The 21,569-nt window shown below is 37.5% G+C and overlaps 1 pseudogene; it reads left to right on the plus strand.

The window, feature by feature from the left end:
- LOC149282202 (putative cation-transporting ATPase 13A5) overlaps positions 1-21,569 on the plus strand; it is a 72,879-nt pseudogene that overhangs the window by 37,405 nt on the left and 13,905 nt on the right.

The raw sequence follows: 21,569 nt of genomic DNA on the forward strand, positions 1-21,569 counted from the left end.
TTAACCAGCACTGGGAGAACAAGGAGTCAAAGTCCCACCAGCACGGGCCCCGTCTGAGCTGCGACCACTGCAGTTATATCAGTGCTTATTGCTAGGACCTGATATGCTAATGAAAGTTTTTCTTCTCTAGCAACACAACTGGTCTAAACAGTGACAAAGACCATCTTAAAAGGGTACCTTTCTTAGCTGGATTACTGTTGCTTTGTATAAATGGAAATGATTGTCTTGCAGATTTTGGATCAGTACACTCTTGTATAGACTCATATTTTCTTAATGTGCTATATAGTTGATAATGACATAAGTTAAATATATATATATATATTTAACTTATCTTAATAGCATGTTATTATTTAAATACTAATCATTGACTATCTTGCGGGGAGTAAACATCTATCTTCTGAGTCATAGGCACAATTTAGATTTTATCTGTAATAATAAGAGGGTGGTGATTTCAAATGCACCATGTGTTGATTAGAGTGTCACAACTGCCTAAACATTGAGCGGAGTCTAGCTGGTAGTCACGTTTGTAGTGATTGTTCCTGCCTTCTCAAATGTACAACTGTGACTGCAACAGCTTGTGGAAACTCAATCCTCACACACCATACAGTTTAGATAAAGAAGAAGGAGAATTAAAAAGGGGGTCCTCTTGATCCCCTTTTACACTGTGTGGGCATGTAGACACCAAACAAAACAAAATAGTTTGACCACAGCAAACAACACTTGATCTGGAATCTTAACATTACTATGACAATTGTAGTCACTTTAGGATGGTGAAATACCTCTTTAATCCCATTGTTTATCATGTCCACAGGCAAATACTCATATACATATCCTTAATAAAACTGTTGTCTCTGAAGCCTACATCAAAAGTATCTGTACTTATTTACAACACCATGCAAAAAGCGAGTGTCATCTGAAACTTACACACAATGAGTTATGACACCATAGAAATAACAATTGCAGGCACACTATGCAAATTGTGTATTGCCTACTCATGGGTAAGCAAAGGTCTTTGTAAAGTTACATAGTGTGATGTTCAGATAGCATGCGTACAATAACCAGTAGTCTTCTATCTTTGTAAACATCAGGTGTTATTCTCCTAATAAGAATTGTGTGTCTCCTACTACACCTGCTTTTATCTCTGTTGCATCCTTGTTACCAAACTTAATTTAAATTTTACCCTAAAATACCCTTTTACCCTTTTTTTCCCCCACACCTTGTGCTTCTTCCCCCTTTCCTTTCTGGGATGTAGGGGTAATACATTAAATTGAGGCAGCAATGCTCAATACCCTGTTTTCTTTTTGCGTGCTTTTCAAACATAAAAAATACACATCACCTGTATTGCTGGCTGCATTCTGTATTGACACAAAGTGTGTTAAGCTGGAGATTGGTTGATTTTATATACAGCAAATATTACCAATGTTAGTACCGGAAAATTGCATTATTTTGATACAGTGGCAATACAAATTTTTTATGTATATTTTACATCTGTACACATGTTTTTGAAATTTGCAGGATGTGTTTGGCTACAGAACTGTGTGGTGGAGACAAGTCCTGTGTATTGTAGGATATATTTTTTCTCTTGGAGTCCTGCTACTTGTCTTTTACTGGAAGCCAGAGTGGGATGTGTGGTGTCATTGTGTTCCATACAGCTTGAAGAAGGCTAATGTTACATTGCTCAGGACCACAGTGAGTAAACGTTAATTATATCATTAATGGCAGTGTCAACTATAGACAGGCTAAAATATCTTTCTCAAAACAAAAAAAAATAGTGTTACCTTCCACTTCTCTAAACAGTGCAATTATGTCTCTTCTTTTCAACACAAGCTTCACATATATAAATCATTATTACGTTTGTTAATTTATCTAATTTGTTGTTTACCACATTACATTACACTATGGTCTAGTCAGAAGCGTCCAGTTTAATTGTGTTGGCTGTTGAATTGTCTTGCTCTGGCCAGTGGCCAATTCAGCCGAGTAGGATTATTTCTAAAATATATTGGCTAAACCAAATTGGAGTAGTCTATTTTTGATAATAATCCAGCCAAATTGGATTAAATGGAGTAACTCATTTAACTTGACTGCAAACTCTGGCATGGTCCCAGGAATTGTAGCATTTTCAGTACCTATATAAACTATATTTATAGTGCCCCTCCTTTTGCATTTGCTTGCTTTCTCACATAAGGGAGAACCTCATATTGGCATTTCCTACTACCTCAGTTCTCTAGATAGCTGCTTAGGTTCCCAATATGGGTGGGCCAGCTTTACCCAACAGTTTAATTCCATTCAAGTCTTCTTGACATGTGAATATGTGACATGCCTTTCCCCTAAGCTTAGTTGAGTGCTATTGAGTTGTTTATGAATTCAACCGACTACTTGGATAACTTGGATAACAAGTAATGTCAGTATGGCAAGTTCTTCAAAGTTTGCTAAGAGAAATCCTGCCTTTTTATGAAATCCACATGCCACCATCACCACGTTGTATACCTCTCATCTCATGGTAACTGCAATGCAATACCTGGTCTTTCTAGCAGGTAGAAATTCAGATATTTACAATGGTGGATTATGCTTTTTTAATCTAAAGTTATGCTGGTTTTTTTTAACTTTATCAAATCTAATGCTTTTACTTCTTTAGGATGATTTTAAGAAATATTCCAAGAAAAACATATGGTGGGTCCATCCGTTTCCTGAAGGAGAGAAAGGAAAATTCAGCATAATGTCTGATGAGAAATCTTTGATTAAAAAGTCACTGATAATGCCAGAGCACAGGGTATGTATGTGGAGTTTTACCTATGAACATTATAACATGCAGGTGAAGAAATGCATACACTCATACAATCAATCATGGGAAGGAGTGTGGGTGAGGGTGGCAACCCCTAGGACTTGTAGCCACCAAGGTCAAGGACTGTCAAGGTCAAGGGCTATAGGCAACATTTACTCCTGACTGTATCCTTTCTCTGCTCCTTTAATGCAGTGCTTCTTGTCAAAAATGAATTGGCCAGGACAATTGAGCATTGTTGCCCTTACTATAATTAGCTAAATGTTTTGGGACACTATATTATTTAGATTTCTCGGTTTGGCATGCCCCCTGGGCTAAATGGGGCTTGCCCTCCCCCGCTGCAGATGCTTATGCTCATGTTTTAGAGTGGAAAGGCTTTTTAATCACAGCTGGCTATACATGAATCAGAGGCAAAGCATACTTGCTGAATGAGTTCATTGTAGATTTTATTGCATCTCAAAAATCAACTTTGTTGTATGAAAGCAGAATATTTCAACACAGAAAACATTTAAAAAGTGCCTCTAATCTGCCTGGAATTGCTTAAACCGATTGCGTTAGAGCTCCCTCGTGTGGGCAATAAAATAATATATAAAGCACTTCCATGAATTCTTCCACCAGCATCGGTTTTAGAAAATGCTAAATACAGTAACTATGTTCCTGTATGGGCTGTCATTCTGTATCATCTCCAATCAGTTATACGACCATAAGTTCCCTCGACAAATCATTTTTACAAAACCAAGGTGCGGAGGACATGCCAACGAAACAAAGATACAGAGACCTCACACTCCGGATTATTTTAGCAAAGTACTTTAAAGCAAATGTAACTTTTCCACAAGAGGTGTAGTTGGTAGCATAAATTAAACTACTCAGGAACAGGGTTTAAACATTATATATTCAAAATGATGTATACATGTTAATGTGTTCTATAATAATACATAATTAGTACAATTTATCAATGTAAATTACACAACCTTGACTATAACACACTTTCTAAATGTTTTTTTTTTCCCATTGTTTTATCTTTCTGAATAATAGATACGTTGCATAAGAGTGCAGAAAATTCGATATGTCTGGAACACTTTGGAAGCAAGGTTTCAGAAAATTGGGTAAAATACTTAAAATATTATGTAAAGTTTATTTGTGATTTGCATATTGTCCTCTTCTTTGACCATTCTATTATTTACCCGCAATCCAGGGTTCTCGAAGAGGAATATTCTTGTTCAGATATTCATTCAAAGTTTGGTTCTGGTTTAACTAATGAAGAGCAAGAAATAAGGTTTGTTTCGAGTATTTGATGTATAGTATCTTATAAACTCTTGCATTCGGATTTGTACAAATTGCAAATCTGCCAAATTTTGGTAAATTCTGCGATTTGTAAGAAGCCCTGAAGAAAAGGCCAGACCTCGCACGAATCAGACGAAAACAAACAAAAAGCTCAGCGTTTTCGTTCAAAATTTGTGGGTCCACATTCACTCGCACTCTATCTCTCGTACATGTATTCTTGTACACTCTCTCTCTCTCACGCTCTTTAAATGTTTCCCTACCTTCTCTGCTGACCACTTCCGTTTCTGCCGACCATTTCCGCAAGCGCCTCCATATTGCCAGTTGGCACTTTCAATGAAGTCCTCTTCCCCAATTGGAGGATCAGGAAGGAGGTCACCACAGCACGGCCATTTTGGAGAAAGTTGGTGGGTTATGTCCGTGGAGATGCGGACGATGAAAGAAGGGAAACATTTAGACAGCGTGAGAGTGAATGAGAGAGTGAGTTACAGAGTGAGAGTGAAAGAGGGTACCAGACAATCAAATTCTTGCCTGAAAACAAATGGGCCAAAAGCAAAACGAAAAATGACTGGTATATTGCAAAACAAAATGTAAGAATAAAACACAAATATTGACAGTGGCTATAAGTGTATAGTAGGCTAAACAACTAACAGAATAATATTTTTATACAGTTTTAATGTGCCAATGTATATTTTATAAAATTGAATTCAATAAATTCTGAATAATGCTAAGTTGTTGTTTGTTTGTTTTTTTTTAATTTTTTAAATGTAAGCAAATTCTCTATGTAGATGCAAAGAGTATTTCTCAGGGTAAGTCGACAGGGCTTTAAATGCTAACAGGATGAGCAGGCATTTTATTACATTTTTTGTCAGCTGGATCAAATTGTAGAAAAAACATTCATAAAATAAGATTTAACAGTAATTACAAATGTGTGTCAATCACCATCTGTTGTGTGGTACACAAATTTAAACTATATAGTTAAAAAAGAGGTCCCAAAATGTAATGCATCAGTCAGCAAAAGCTGAAATTTCTGTAAACATTGCAATTTCGGTATAATATATATAATATTTCTTTATGTGATATCTCTACAGCTAAAATGTACACTATATTTATATATTACTTTATGGTTTGTCTTATCACTAACAAATGTTCTTCTGTAGAAAACAGGTTTGTGGATTAAATGCAATAGAGGTTGAAATTGTCCCAATTTGGAAGTTGCTTTTTAAAGAGGTGAGAGCTATACATTTTTGATACTTATTTTTCAATGAAAAAAGCAATTGATTCCTTCCTTCTAACTAGTGTGTGGTCTGTTTGTCTATAGACAGTCATATAGCATATTCTTCTAGGTTAGTTAAACTCACAGTGCAATAATATTAATACTTCTTGAGATGGCATGTTTATTAAAATACAGTTCTGAAATTTCACAAAAGTGAAATAAATTCTAAAGTTATGTCTGTTTCTTAAAACCTTTTCCTGCTCCCAACACCCCCAGTCTAGCACTTATATTCTCCAGGATTTGAACCTTAGTGATAGGATAAGTTCACATAGACTTATAGAGGGAACACGTGATCATTAACTGTGACTATGGTTCCTTTTTTTCTCATACAAAGATCTATAAAGTCTTTAAGTATTTATATCCCTAATGCATAGCTGCGTGTAAAATCCCCAAAGTTTTTATCTATTGCTTTTAAATGTTAAGCAGCAATTTCACAATTTGAACTTTCTGAGTGCCTTATATTTCTCATCCATACAGGTTTTGAATCCATTTTACATTTTTCAAGCTTTTGCTCTCAGTCTCTGGTTGGCTACTGGCTACATAGAGTTTTCCATCGTACTTATTATTATCACCGTCCTATCTATGGCTGCTACTGTCTACAACCTAAGGATGGTATGTTAATCATTTTGTGTGTGTGTGCCATAAACGTGTTGACAAGTTAGCATGTACCAGGGGGCTACAACAGGCTCAGGAGGTTAGAAGTAAAATATATACTCCCTATATAATCACTAATCTTAAACTGGGTGAAATTTGCGAGGAACATGCACATCCAGCAGGTAATTTGAGAGCAGGTTCAGCAACCCAGGTAGCGTCGCTCAGGGAGGATCAGACACACTTAAATATGAGACCTAATGATAAATAATCATGAAATAGTTAATCAATTAGAATTAGTAATTTGTTAGAATATAAGGTATTAGTGTAACTGGGTGTGCTGGTATCATCGAATAATAGTTAGTCTTAAAGTAATGTTTAGCCTTCTTTTCTTTCAACCAGATGTTGCTTACATTTGGTCAACACTGCATTGTACTTCTTATCTTTGTTTCTAACGTGAATATATAATGTAACTTATGCATGTAAATGTAATTATGTTTTGTTTGTTTTTTTTTACTTCTAAGCAATCTGTTAAATTGCACAATTTAGTTGAATCCCATAACAGCACGATGGTTACTATTCTTAGAAAAAATGGAGGTAAGAGAGCCGATCATTATAAGTCATCTAGGAAAGCAATCTTAAATCAATTAATACAGAGAGATGCTAAATTTAAGAATTTTAAATAATAAATACATTTATATGATTGTGATTGAATTCCTGTTTATACAAAAAAGACAATGAAATTACTTACTGTGGAACGTAAGCATCTCATGCCACCTATGTATATGGAAGATGGAACTGATGTGGAAGCCCTTTAGATCATGATGAGGGAAACCAGGATAAGCAAAATGACAAAACATGTGAAAATTGTTCATGTCTATAGGGCATTTATTAAAATATCTGCTACAAAGCCTTTTGCAACCCCTAGCTAGATATTACCTGAATACACGAGCAGTGGCGTCTCCAGGTTTCATATTTAGGGGGGGCACATGGGGGGCCAGGGACCAAAGTAGGGGGGCCAATTATAAAATGGTACATATACACTATATATATATATATACACACACACACGTTAGACGTGCATTTTTAACTACATAATATGCACTTATCTCTTTGAAGTAAAGACTGTGATTAAAATATGATTTCAAAATAACAGCTAAATTGACAGTTATTTTTCATTCTTTAATATTAGCCCCTGCTGACGATATATATTAATATTAACCCCTGCTGCGGATATATTAATATTAGCCCCTGCTGCGGATACATACTTATATTATACCCTGCTGCCGATATACATAGAAATTATACCCTGCTGCCAACATATATTAATATTAGCCCCTACTGCCGATATATAGTATTAGTCCCTGCAGCCAATATATATAAATATTAGCCCCTGCAGCCAATATTTATTGATAATAGGCCCTGCAGCCAATATATATTAATATTAGCCCCTGCTGCCGATATATATAAACATTAGTCCCAGCTTCCGATATATATTAATATTAGCCCCTGCAGCCAATATATATTAATATTAGACCCTGCTGCCAATATATTTGCCACACTGACTGCAGATCAGGGGAAGACAGTGAGAGTCAGTGCAGTGTTCCCTCCTTCTGACTGCACCGTGACATTGAGAGGTCCTCTCCCCTGTAATCATCCCAGGTCCCTTTGTCCCCTCATTCACTAAACCATAGCGCTCTTTTACTTACACCCTGTAGTTCAGGTATAGATCAAATAAACAACACATGGAAACAGCACACGCAACTGAATGAGATTAAAAAAAAAACTTGTATTTGCAGGTATACATAAATGATGTATGGAAACATAGCATTGCAGGTATAAACCAACAGAACACACAAACCCAGCATTGCAGGTATATATCAACTGGAAATCACATGTACACTCAGCACTGAAGGTTTAGATCAAATAATCAACACATGGAAACAGCACTCCAGGTATTGATCAACTGAATAAGACATGCAAATCCTATATTTGCAGGTAAACATTAATAATGTATGGAAATATAGCCGATACAGATGAACAGAATGACACAAAACCCAGCTTTGCAGATATAAATCAATTGGAAATTACATATAAACTCTGCATTAAAGGTATAGATAAACCCCCCTAAATTACAGGCATAGATCACTGGTCACAAAGTGACCCCAAAGCCAACCCTGGTGTCCACACTGCCCACATAGAACCTGACCAGCACCTAAGTTACACATTATGTCAACTTTGTCCCCAAACAGCTGAACGTACGCCATTTTTGTCCCATAAAGACCTCTCCCTCCCAATCTATCCTATCTACCCCCTCTCCCTCCCAATCTATCCTATCTACCCCCTCTCCCTCCCTATCTACCACAACTGCCTCTCTATCTACCACATCTGCCTCCCAATCTATCCTATGTACCCCCCTCTCCCTCCCAATCTATCCTATGTACCCCCCTCTCCCTCCCAATCTATCCTATCTACCCCCTCTCCCTCCCAATCAATCCTAACTATCCCCTCTCCCTCCCAATGTATCCCATCCACCCCCATCTCCCTCCCAATCTATCCCATCTACCCCCCTCTCCCTCCCAATCTATCCCATCTACCCCCCTCTCCCTCCCAATCTATCCCATCTACCCCCCTCTCCCTCCCAATCTATCCCATCTACCCCCCTCTCCCCCCAATCTATCCCATCTACCCCCTCTCCCTCCCAATCTATCCCATCTACCCCCCTCTCCCTCCCAATCTATCCTATCTACCCCCTCTCCCTCCCAATCTATCCTTATCTACCCCTTCTCACTTCCTATCTACCTCTTCTGACTCTCTAACCCCCTCCTAACTTTCTAACCCCCCCCTTTGAAGTACACTTACCTTGGGCTTGTCCAGCGGTGAGATCGCGAGGTCTCTGTATCCCTGGTTCTGCCGGCTTCACTGCTGGGCGCCGGATATGACGACATATACCGGCGCTCGGCTTGAAATGCCAGCACTGCGAACCAGGAAGAGGCCTCGCGGTCGCGGAGAAGAGTGAGAGGCGCCGAACGGTTGCTGAGAACTTATTCCTCAGCAACCGCTCGGCGCCTTTCACTCTCTCCTCCGGGTCTATTAAAAAAAAAAAAAAAAAAGCCGGCGTTTCAATTGGGGGGGCACACCGGGGGGCACAGCATGATGTAGGGGGGGCCATGGCCCCCTCTGGCCCCCCCCTGCCGACGCCACTGTACACGAGCACAGCATCATTTGAGCTGCTGCTAGTTTCACTTTCCTACCGTCTGTTCTGTGCCACCGCGCAGTCAGGGGACCTTTCTTACATCACGAGATTGAGGAGGCCACAGATGTCTTCTTCTGCAATCTATTTATGTAGAGCCCTTTTTTTTAGTCTGGTATAAGGTTGTGCCTAGATGATCAGGCCATTATACATGTATAAAGATGGTTTTGGAACTTATGCATACGTGTCTTGAGATTTCATGCGAAAAATGAAATGTTTATGTGTATGTGTGTGTATATATATATATTAAGACTTACTATTTTCCTTTGTTCATAAGTTACTGAAGAAGTGGAGTCTCGTTATTTGGTACCTGGTGACGTCATCGTATTAACTGGAAAGAAGTTTTATTTGCCTTGTGACACCATATTAATCACAGGGGGGTGTATAGTAAACGAAGGGATGTTGACAGGTACAGTATTACATTGCATGCTAGTTGATTCAATACTAAAGTTAACCCGTTTCACTTAAAGAATCATTTCAAATAGAATATCAAATAGGAATCTTTATTCCGAGAGAACATCTTAATGTAAGGCAACCTATGCATATGCATTTATGTGCATTTGTCCCTCATTTGGGGGTGGATTAAGGGATTTGTGGGCCTAGGGAGTTGTTTATTATATTTTAACTGTATAATAAAAAAAACACATGGAAATTTTGTTTTTTTTTCCTCCAAGAATAGAATTATAGGATTAATTATTAAAAATACTACAATAAACACATTTGAAAGCAATCTGAAGCTTCCTATGAAATATTTGAAACACACTATTATTATTCTGAATATAATGGCAAAAAAAATGTGTTGTGTATATACAATATATATTTCCAGAAACAAGGTTTGGCTAGTTGCCATATTTAATGTATCCGTGCCCTCATTTTCATTGAATATAGTAATCACTCTGGCTACTAACTAATCTTTTGTAGGGGAAAGTATTCCTGTGACAAAGACACCTTTGCCGAATATTGAAAACTTTGTTCCATGGAAAATATACAGCGGAGAAGATTACAAAAGGCATGTTCTGTTTTGTGGAACTGAAGTCATCCAGACAAGACCTAACAATGGTCTGGTAAAAGCTGTTGTTTTAAGAACAGGTTGGTGATCAACCATAATGCACATACCTCCCAAAAAAATGTCACTGTATGTGTGAGTGTGTACTGTGTGTGTAGTTAATAAATATATATATATATATATATATATATATATATTATATGTTTTTAGAACATATTGTAATTTCCTGTTACATTTTAGTGTATGGCAACTGGATATAGCCATATGGATATATAAAGGATGTATTAAAAAGAAGTTAACATAGATTCAAAAGATGTAGAATCGCATAAGCTTTGTGGACCTGCATCTCAATGTTTCTACATTTCTTTCTACATTTTTGTATCACACCTTTATGATTATATTTATCGGTTTATCTAAAAAAGTGTGAAGAAGTAATCACCCCCCCAAAGAATCTCTGAATAACAAGCAAGAGACATTTTCATTCTATATGCCCTAGCAACAATACTAAAGTTTCTTTGATGCCTTTAGTTTGTTTTTATATGTTTTTATTATTTATTTTACTGTTTAATGTAATACTATATATTATTAAGGTATTATTATAGTATCACTATAAACGTTCAACCTTTTAACCTGTCCAGCCTGTACATGTGTGCTACAAGTAATTTGTTCCATGATCTTCTGAGAGATAAAGGTAGCTATTTGAAAGTATAAATGTGAAACCCCCTAAAGCAGTTTCTCCAAAATATTTCAATGCATGATCAGGGGCACTAATAGCTTCACACGGCACTATGTCACCACACTGTGCTTAGGCACTATCTTGACATAGAGTGAGCTAATTGGTTGCATATTTTTGCAAGCCCTATTATGTAATACATTATAAATTGTGAATTACATTTTTTAAAAAGCAGAAAAATATTGTAAAAAAGGATTTGCCCCAAATGTTTGTGATACCTTTTTTAGTTGACCAATAATTCATAGAGTAAGATGCAGAGTTACAGTAGTTTTCAAGGTCACAGAGGTCATTTCTTTAAATATATAGTAGACTACATATGAAAAACAGACCTCCGTTTCTGAAAGCTAATGCAACTCTTTATCTTACTGTCTGAACGCTGGGTCACTATAAGGTATTACAAACATCTGTAGACTATATTTTTTATGAGCATTTATTTCGGAGGACAAAAAGTTTCACCTTTTCTCATTACAAAATAGGTAGCGAATGCCACATTACTAAACCCAAAACATCTATGAGCTGCATAAAACCCACTAAAAAAAAGCATAGTTACTTTTATACAGGGCTTACTTACCAGCTATCAGAATTTACTATTTTAGATTTCTCAGTGTCTGAAATATCTCAAAATGTTATTGGCCTACAAACATTGGTAAATTGTTTTACTTGATTTCCACTACATTTTTTTTCTACTTTTTCATAGGATTCAACACAGCCAAGGGCGATCTTGTTCGCTCTATTCTGTACCCAAAACCAGTTAACTTTAAACTACACAGAGATGTCTTGAGATTCCTAATGGGACTGATGGCAATCTCTGTGGTTGGAGTTATTTACACAGTTATTGTCTACATTAAAAATGGAGTGAGTATTCAGATCACAAACACACACATTTAATCGCAAGTAAATATATATTTATCTTTTAAAACAAACATTTGTGTACCTGACGTTAGATGGCTTCAGTGACGGCTATATGAACCTTCAGAGAAAATTAAACAATGTAAATTATCAGCAAATCGGTGAAACCTCCTACTTAAGAAACTTAATGATGAGATGCCATAAAATTACCAAAGGTGGTGGTGTGTCCCCTCAAGCTAAGTCCAGCTATTTGACTCAAATAAAAAAAAACTCTAATTTATTCAGACAAAGCAAGTATTATTATTATTATTATTATTATTTTTTCTTAATGGCAGTCAGGCAGCTGATCATCACCATACAGCACCCATAACCTTTACTGGGTAGATAAATAGCAGACTGACTTAATGCAGATGGGCCTATTTTAAGCTGTTGTGATCAGACGTCAAAGGCCGAGCCATGGGTAGGGTCCCTATGCTGTTCTAGTTGCTGTGATCAGCAACTCCCAGTGTTGGCTGACAAAGCATTTTTTTGCACTCCTCAGGCTTCTGCAAAAGACACAGTCTTGTGGTCACTACTTGTTATAACGGTTAGCGTCCCTGCGGCTCTGCCAGCCGCGGTCACAGTCTGTATTTTGTATTCTCAAATGAGGCTCCAGAAGAATGGGATATTCTGCTTGAGTGCACAGAGGATTAATATGTGTGGACAACTAAACATTGTTTGTTTTGACAAAGTAAGTTTTGTATAGGCTAAGTATAAAATGTTACAGTGAAATATTGAGTTCAATAAGCACTTGTGGAGATGCGTTGTTAGAGTTAAAGGATCTTTTCGTAATAGTACCAAATTATGAAGATTGGAAAATACAATAAACGTAAGAAGTAAAATTTAAAATGTATAACAATGTTTGATTTTTACCTAGACAGGTACCTTAACCGAAGATGGAATGGAATTATGGGGAATTGTTCCGTCCAATGGAAAATGGTAAAACAGTGCTAATAATATTTATTATCAAAGTGAACCATTCATAAATATAAGTTTAAGTCACATGAGTAAGTACAGACCTCCTATAGTGAATCCTACTTTGAGTCCTAAACACTCCTTTATGTTTAAAGATGGCCCTTCATAGACTGTCTTAATTCCATGGTGTCAGGTTTATTCCTGAAACAGCTGGCACTAACATTGGCTCTACAACGATCTTTAAAATACAAAATTTATTTTTACTAGAAATAATTTACAGGTTAAAATGCTTTCATACGTTTGCTATAACAGAAAAAGGTTACAAAACATGCAGTATACAGTATCAAGGAAGATTTAAGCAAAGGGTAATTTGTTCTTTATTCTGCATTAATTCAATATTTTTGCACACAGTTTTCAGGATGTGTATATCTTCACTCCAGGAACTAGTTTGCCATGGGGACCACTTCTAGGAGCAATGGTCAGCTGCCATTCACTAATGATCTTAGATGGCGCAGTCTGCGGCGACCCACTAGATCTGAAGATGTTTGAAGGAACAAACTGGGTAACATTTTAGTTTGTGTTAGGAGACAGAGTGACTAATAACCTGCTTTATGGAATAATGTAACCCTATTCTTGTTTTTTACTAGAAAATTCAAGACAACGAGGAACAAGATGTGACAACTCAAAATGTCATTGTAAAACCAGGATCAAAAGCAGAGCCAGTAAGTTCTTACAATAACATATGGTTCTAATAAATTGTAAAGTGGTATGATTATACCTTTTGACTTCTGCTCCATTATAAGTGATAGCAATCTCTAACTCATTGTTCTTATAAATAGCCAGAGCTTAATTTTATGTTGAATATTGAATATTTACTCCTGGCTAAATGGACATTCATCTGCAGTTAACATTATTAGCCACTTGGTATTAAAAAAAACCCTCTACTTACCAAGGCAAGAAGATGTATGCCATGATTGGGCAAGGAGTTCCAAAAAAATGGGATTGAAATCAGTTGTCAATCAAACACCCACAACAATACCTTTTCGTCCAACCCTTCACTTGATAGGACCTAATCCTGTCTGAGTTTGTGTGGGGACCTAGCATTATACCACATTAACCCTACACTGCTTATTGACATTTAAAATTATAAGTGTGCAAATGAATATGCTGAAAGTGTTTTTTTACTAACGCAGTTTACAGTAAACCAAACAATTTTATTCTTTGTTTCTTACTTTAGCAAACAAAATTGCTGGTGTAATCGCCAATTAAATTATTATTTCTAAAGCGGGCTCATATGAAAGCTTTCAGACAATGTTATGGTTTTGCATTTTATTTAGGTTCCAGTAGAAGGTGTAGTTCTCCTGCATCAATTCCCATTTTCATCTAGCCTGCAGCGAATGTCTGTCGTTGCACAAGTTATTGGAGAAGATACACTCTTGGTGTTTTTAAAGGGAGCTCCAGAAATGGTTGTGCAGTTTTGCAAACAAGAGACAGGTAATATTATGAATAGACTCATTGTCAAAACACAGTTTGTACACAGCTGGAGTAAAGTCCTATTTAAAAGCATGTCAATTTTGGTTGAAACATATTAACCAAGAACATACAACTGGGAGCTGACATATCAGTGGTCCAGGAGGGTGGACCAAGGACCGGGATCAAGGCAAGGAACACAAGGGACAGATTGAGGAGCCGAGATCCTCAGACGTGTCTCCTTTAAGCAAGGATAGGATATCTTAATCTGGGACATGGGGAGAGGAAAGAACCGAGATCCTCAGATGATTCAGGGAAAGAAGGGCAAAGGCACATAAAAGACTGACACACATAAATACAGGACTAGCCTAGGACTATAAGATAACAATTTTAGACTTAGTCACATCTTATGGCCATAGTATGCTTAGCCCATTACGACGACAAAATACTCCAATATTCGGGGGGGTCCTAGCACTAAACCCTGCCTGCTGAATTACTAATAAGCAGAAACTAAACATTAAATCTAAACACAGAACATAGACAAAACATACCTAGAGACTGCTGACTGAGACAAACATAACAAATGGCTAGGACACACCTTATAAATGAAAGCTGAAGCTAAGAGCAGGACTGGAGTCAAAGAATCAGAAGTATAGGACAGAGCATAAGTAAATCCAGGAATGATTACAGCGAGACAGGGAAACTGTAGCGAGACAGGGGAACTGTAGTGAGACAGGGGAAGTGTAGCGAGACAGGGGAAATTAGAGATAAGCAGATCTTGCTCTTGTTTGTAGATTTTGCTTTGGAAGTTTTGGCTCAAGGATAGATTTTACCTACTTATCTGTCTAGGTCATGATTTAAATATGATGTTGGGTTTTGTAGATTCTTCTTTTTGTGTGCATTGCTTTTTCACAAAATAGCAACTTTTAAAACCTCCTAACATTTAGTTATTGAATAAACATTGATTTGCTTTTTCACAGTCCCTTCCAGCTTCCCAACAGAACTTGAACACTATACATTACAAGGCTTTAGAGTAATTGCATTGGCATATAAGACATTAGACAATGGCACTTACCTAGACACCAAGAGTTTGGAAAGGTGAGCAATCTTAGTCTAATATAAAGTCGATGCTCTTTTGGAACCATCTTCATTTGTATAATTTTTTTCCTCATCATCTTCCCAGGGAAGAAGTAGAATCTGATCTTTTATTTCTTGGGCTGCTTATTATGGAAAACAAACTTAAACCTGAGACAAAATCAGTTCTGCACGAGCTAAATTCTGCTAATATAAGGACTGTGATGATCACAGGTAGGTTATTTTGTAGCATAAAAGTGCACTTTAAGTTGAATATAAATATTGCCAAGTGACTGGAAACAGAGAAAATCTTAATACTTGTCTTTGGGAAAACCTATATAATAAATAGCTCAATTTCCTTGAGCTCACCTTCTCCCTTAAAGCTGCCAAGACATTTCAGCTTCCATCCAAGGGTTCAAGTAAAATAGTCAAAGAGAATGTAATGTAAGTTAGCTTTGACAAATGCTTGGTTTTACTTCTTTTTGTTCTGCATTTATCTGCAGTCCAAGAGGGTGATGTTCTTGGGTCAGTGGCGTACCTAGCGGGGGGCGGGGGGGGGCGGTCCGCACCGGGTGCCGCTCATCAGGGGGGTGCCAACTTGCCGGCACCCCTCCAGAGACGGACAGCAAGGGAACCGGCTTAAAATCACTCAAGGGAGCCGGAGGTCTGTTAAAGACCTCCGATACCGCTCCCTCGCGATCCATGCGGCAACTGCTGTTGTGCGCCGGGGTTTGTTGTCAGATCCCGGCGCACAACACTGAAGCCCCGCCCACCGCCATCCGTGCCCTCTGACCTGGAAGAAGAGAGAAGAAGAGGAGCGAAGAAGACAGAAGAAGAGGAAGAAAATGAGCTTACTGCTGTAAGAAGAAAAGAGGAAAGGTAGGAAATCATTCAGTGAGAGTGGATTGGTATGTGTGGAATCTGTGGATTGGTATGTGTGGAATCTGTGGATTGGTATGTGTGGATTGGTATGTGTGGAATCTGTGGATTGGTATGTGTGGATTGGTATGTGTGGATTGGTATGTGTGGAATCTGTGGATTGGTATGTGTGGATTAGTATGTGTGGAATCTGTGGATTGGTATGTGTGGAATCTGTGGATTGTATGCGTGGAATCTGTGGATTGGTATGCGTGGAATCTGTGGATTGGTATGTGTGGATTGGTAGGTGTGGATTGGTATGTGTGGATTGGTATGTGTGGATTGGTATGCGTGGTATGTGTGGATTGGTAAATGTGGAATCTGTGGATTGGTATGTGTGGTATGTGTGGAATCTGTGGATTGGTATGTGTGGATTGGTATGTGTGGAATCTGTGGATTGGTATGTGTGGAATCTGTGGATTTTTATGTGTGGATTGGTATGCGTGGAATCTGTGGATTGGTATGCGTGGAATCTGTGGATTGGTATGTGTGGATTGGTAGGTGTGGATTGGTATGTGTGGATTGGTATGTGTGGTATGTGTGGATTGGTATGCGTGGTATGTGTGGATTGGTAAGTGTGGATTGGTAAGTGTGGAATCTGTGGATTGGTATGTGTGGAATCTGTGGATTGGTATGTGTGGAATGTGTGGATTGGTAAATGTGGATTGGTAAATGTGTGAGAGTGATGGGTGTTATGCTGTACCATTTCCAATGTCTTTTTCATTATATAATTATGCTCTAAAGTACATCATAACTCCCACCACTCTATACTGTTCCATACAGTGGCAGAGCTGGGAGACAGAGGCCTTGCACCCCCACCGCAGGACTCCTGAAAGGTAAGTGAACTTCAATGGGGGGAGAGGGTAGATAGGGAGAAGGGAATGAGACGGGGTGATAGGGGGTAGATAGGGAGAAGGGAGTGAGAAGGGGTAGATAGGTTAGAAGGGGGTGATAATGGGTAGATAGGGAGAAAGGAGGGTAGCAAGAATATTGAAATAAAGAGTCAGAATGAAAGAGTGAAAATGAATGGATTAATGTGTGGATGAATTGTTTGAATGAGTGAGAGAATTAATGAATTTGTGAGAATGCATCAATGAATATGTGTAAATAATTTGTGTGAAAGAATAAATGATTGTGTGAATGAATTGTGTGAATGAAAGTGAATTAGTGAGTGACTGTAAAAGTGTTTGTGTTAATCATAGGTGTATAGTTGATTTGTCAAAAAGGCAAAGATGGTATAAGCAGGGTGTTTATGGGACAAAAATGGCACAGGCAGGGTGTTTATGGGACAAAGATGGCACAGGTAGCGTGTTTATGGGACAAAGATGGCGTACACTCGGCTGTTTGGGGGCAAAGATGGCACGTCCTATGTGTGTGTAATTTGGGTGCTGGTCAGGTTCTATGTGGGCAATGTGGACGCTGTTTTTTTTGGAGGGTTATTAAAGAAAGCACTATTATATGTTCAGTAAATGTTATTTAAATGTATTTATTTTACTTATAAGTTATTAATTTATTTTTTCAGATTTCTTGTTGTTTACAGTTGACATACAGTTTACAAATTGGTGCAATAAATATTCCTAACATAATTTTGTAGATGTCTTTACATTTGGTGTGGGGGGGTGCCACTTACAGGATCCGCCCCGGGTGCCAAATACTCTAGGTACGCCCCTGTCTTGGGTGCCTTTCCTTCAAATATCTCATTGATCTAATTCTTTATGGCAACACTAATGAAGTCTGTTCTTCCATAGTCAATGGAGGAACATTATCATTGTATTGATTATCACTTATCTTTCTGAATTATCTAGTTGAGTGGAACTAGAGGACAAATATAAATGGCTAATATACAGCTGCCTGAATACATCATATTATGCTTTTTTCATGCATTTTAAAGAAAACAGCACAGTGTATTTGAACACAGGTTTTTAATCTGATACAAGTAATAAAAAGTGCAATGTAATGTCACATCTGATAATAAACTTTTTAAAATGTATTTTTTTAAATGTGTTTGGGGCATTCTTGTTTTTTCTTCAAAGGTGACAACCTTCAAACAGCTTGTACTGTAGGTAAAACATCTGGGATGTTTCCTCGTAGTAGCAAGTTGATTCTAGTAGATGCAAATGCTCCTGAAGGAGACTCACCTGCATCAATAAAGTGGCAAACGATAGAAGACGATATTGAAAATGGATCTAAGCCACAGGTATGTCCCTTAAAAAATGAATAATTAAATAAAGCTAGGTGTCTTACTGTCCCTAGTTTTTTTTTCTGTGACGTATGATACATTTTTATTAAAACAGTTTATATGATGTATTGCTGAAACAATTTTCAGGTGAAGAACATTGGTGTAAAAACAATTAGTTTTATTTAGTGCATCACATCATCAGCACTGTAAATGGGTAAACAGGACATAAGTGGTGAAGCACATAATGTTTTAGACTTACAGAAACAAAAGTTGAGTTGAGAAGGACCTTGCTCAAATGAGTATTTAAACAACTTACAGTATTTATTAAGAATACTTAAACCATAGGGCAAAACTCGCTAGAAAACATTTCTAGTTTTTACACCTACTATAAATTACTTTATATCTGCTCCAATGTTCTCTTTATCTTCTAGGATTTAAATATTGACATAAATGGCAGCAGTAACCACAAACCCAAAGACTTTCATTTTGCAATGAGTGGAAAAACATACCAAGTTGTTGTGGACCATTTCCCTGAATTATTGCCAAAAGTGAGTACAGATAAATTAAGCATGCTTGATAATACTACATGATTTAATTTCATGCTCATTAGAGTTGTTTATACAAATTTAAAAAAAAATAAGGTGATTCTGGTGCAAAGTTTGAAAACTGGTCTTATCACTATAGCCAGGCATGGACCGAGCATCTGGAAAACCAGGCAACTATCTGGTATGCAGTTGACCGACTGAACTGCCTGCTTACCTACTGCCACCCCAGAGGCAGTTCAGGTCCTTCAGCTTTGTGGTATTTGTGCAGTCGCTGACTGGATGTGTGGCTATATGCTGCAAGATTAGCAAGATTATGTTAATCTTATCTTTCCATTGCAATTTATGAGAAGGCACTTTATCTCAGTTAATGTATCCAACCCAATATATATGTTTTATCTAATTTTTTCCATTGCAATTCATTAAATTTATGAAAAGACATTTCCTGGTAGACACGTCAATATTTCCATGGCAGTACATGCTAGTGCAGGCCACAAAGATTGGCTACTACTCAGCAGCTCATTGTTTCTATTTAGCAAACAGCTGTCCTGCATTTTAGCTATTACCACATCATCTGCTTTTGGATTTCCCCTGTAATGACTGATACCAAGTGACTGATATCACTAAAGCCACCTGTAGGGATTGTGGAGTCCAGGATACATATTATTTATTACATATGGTATTAGTAGCTTGCATGCTTGTGGCTTCCCTTCTCATATCAAAGTGCTGCTATTTGTATCATGGACAGGAGTGAAATATGCTCCCCTACAGTTTCATGGCCTTAGTTGCTCTAAACCCCACCCACACCATACACTAACACCCACACACTCTCTCTAACATGCACAAATAACATACGTTTACACATATTCATTCATTCTTCCTCCTATTCTTTCCATCTTCCCCTCTCTTTCTCTCTCCCAGGAACCACTAACCATAGCCTCACCCTGACAAACTAATACCATACACACACACACACACACACACACATACATATGTAGGCAAACATCATAAACTAACAAGTACACATTGTAACACCATATGCTGGCACACACACTCACAACATACTCTAACACACATACTCTATCACCATGCAGTAACACACATACACATGCTAACAGTATACACTAACACATCCCCGTTAACACCACATGCTCACAAACATGCTTAGTCATGTCTCTTTCTCTAATAATATAATAATAATTTTATATTTGCATAACCTGCCACACTTTAGCATTTACAGATGAAAAATGAGTATTGTAGAAAAAATCCCATCACATGCTTATATTTTTGCAGATTCTTCTCAATGGAACCATTTTTGCTAGAATGAGTCCTGGTCAAAAATCGAATTTAATTGAAGAATTCCAAAAAATAGAGTAAGTTAAAACAATCCAGCAAAGATTAGTAGGTGTTTTGTGGTTATTGTTGCTATTGGTGATGTACCAAAGTGCAAAGTGAAACAAAATAATTATGAATAAAAATTATTGACATTCCCCTTAAGCTCTACAGTCCTGACTCCACTGATAGGCAGCATAAAGGAACTCCTTCATAACAACTGATATTCCTATATAAGTAATCTAATGAAACTATTCATTGTCAAAAAACTTGCAAATATATATATCTTGAAAGCAGTATGTAAGCTTAGCTTGCCTTATTTTCAGGACTCAATCGGACGCCCTCCCTATATCTGTGATTGTTTAATAAGCTTAGACACATAGGAACATAGAATTTGATGGCAGTTAAGAGTCTGTCCATTTTTCGTGATGTAAAGACTTATGATGTAACTTTGTTTATCCCATGCAATTCTAAATCCCATCACTGTATTAGCCTCTACCACTTCTGATGGGAATCTGGGCTATCTATCGCTTTTGATTTGTTGTTTACGATAGCACATTCCTGGCTTTTCAATGTATTATATTTGATGGCCCCTTTTAGTAGCATATGAAAGTGAATGTACTGCGTCACTGAGCAGGTTAAATGTATTTTGATTCAAAGTCTCTATATGCTGTCCAGGAAAGGCTAGCAAATTTTCTGCTCTGGGGCAAACCCATATAGTAGCCTAAAACACATTACATATGCAACATGTTCAATGTGCCCTGTACAGTTTTATCCAATGCAGCCCTGTAGTAATACATAGAAAATCCATATCAGAAGCACATAAAAGAGCCAGTCATGTGTTAAATACTGTCTGAAGTGCCATTACCCTGGTGGCTATGTGTGGAATAAAAAATAAAATAAAAAAGTATAAAAGAATATGTATACAAAATTAAACATAAAAAAGGGGTGTAAGATCCACTCACAAACTTGCTGAATAAATCAGGCTCATCAAGGTTCAGTAGTAGCAGAATTTTCTAAAATCTATAAGAATAGAAAAAGACCACAAATGGTGCAGTATCTTGACTAATCTGAGGAGGGGGAGGTCTGGATACACTTACAGTTATTACAGGCACAACTGAATCATAGTGTGCAAAAGCGCAGGTGAACCAAAGTCCCGGATCCACTGTTTGGGATACTCTCTCAGGGTAATATCAGCTCTCTCAATGCGTTTCGCCAGTGCTATACTGGCTTCCTCAGGAAAAAAGTTCGATTTTCGCATGGATTTGTAGTCTTTGTAGTCTTTTTCTATTCTTATAGATTTTAGAAGATATTAAATTCTGCTACTACTGA

The sequence above is a fragment of the Sceloporus occidentalis genome, unplaced genomic scaffold, assembly GCF_023333645.1.
Source record: "Sceloporus occidentalis isolate IW3139 unplaced genomic scaffold, rSceOcc1.0.p SCAF_121, whole genome shotgun sequence".
NCBI classification, from domain to species: domain Eukaryota; kingdom Metazoa; phylum Chordata; class Lepidosauria; order Squamata; family Phrynosomatidae; genus Sceloporus; species Sceloporus occidentalis.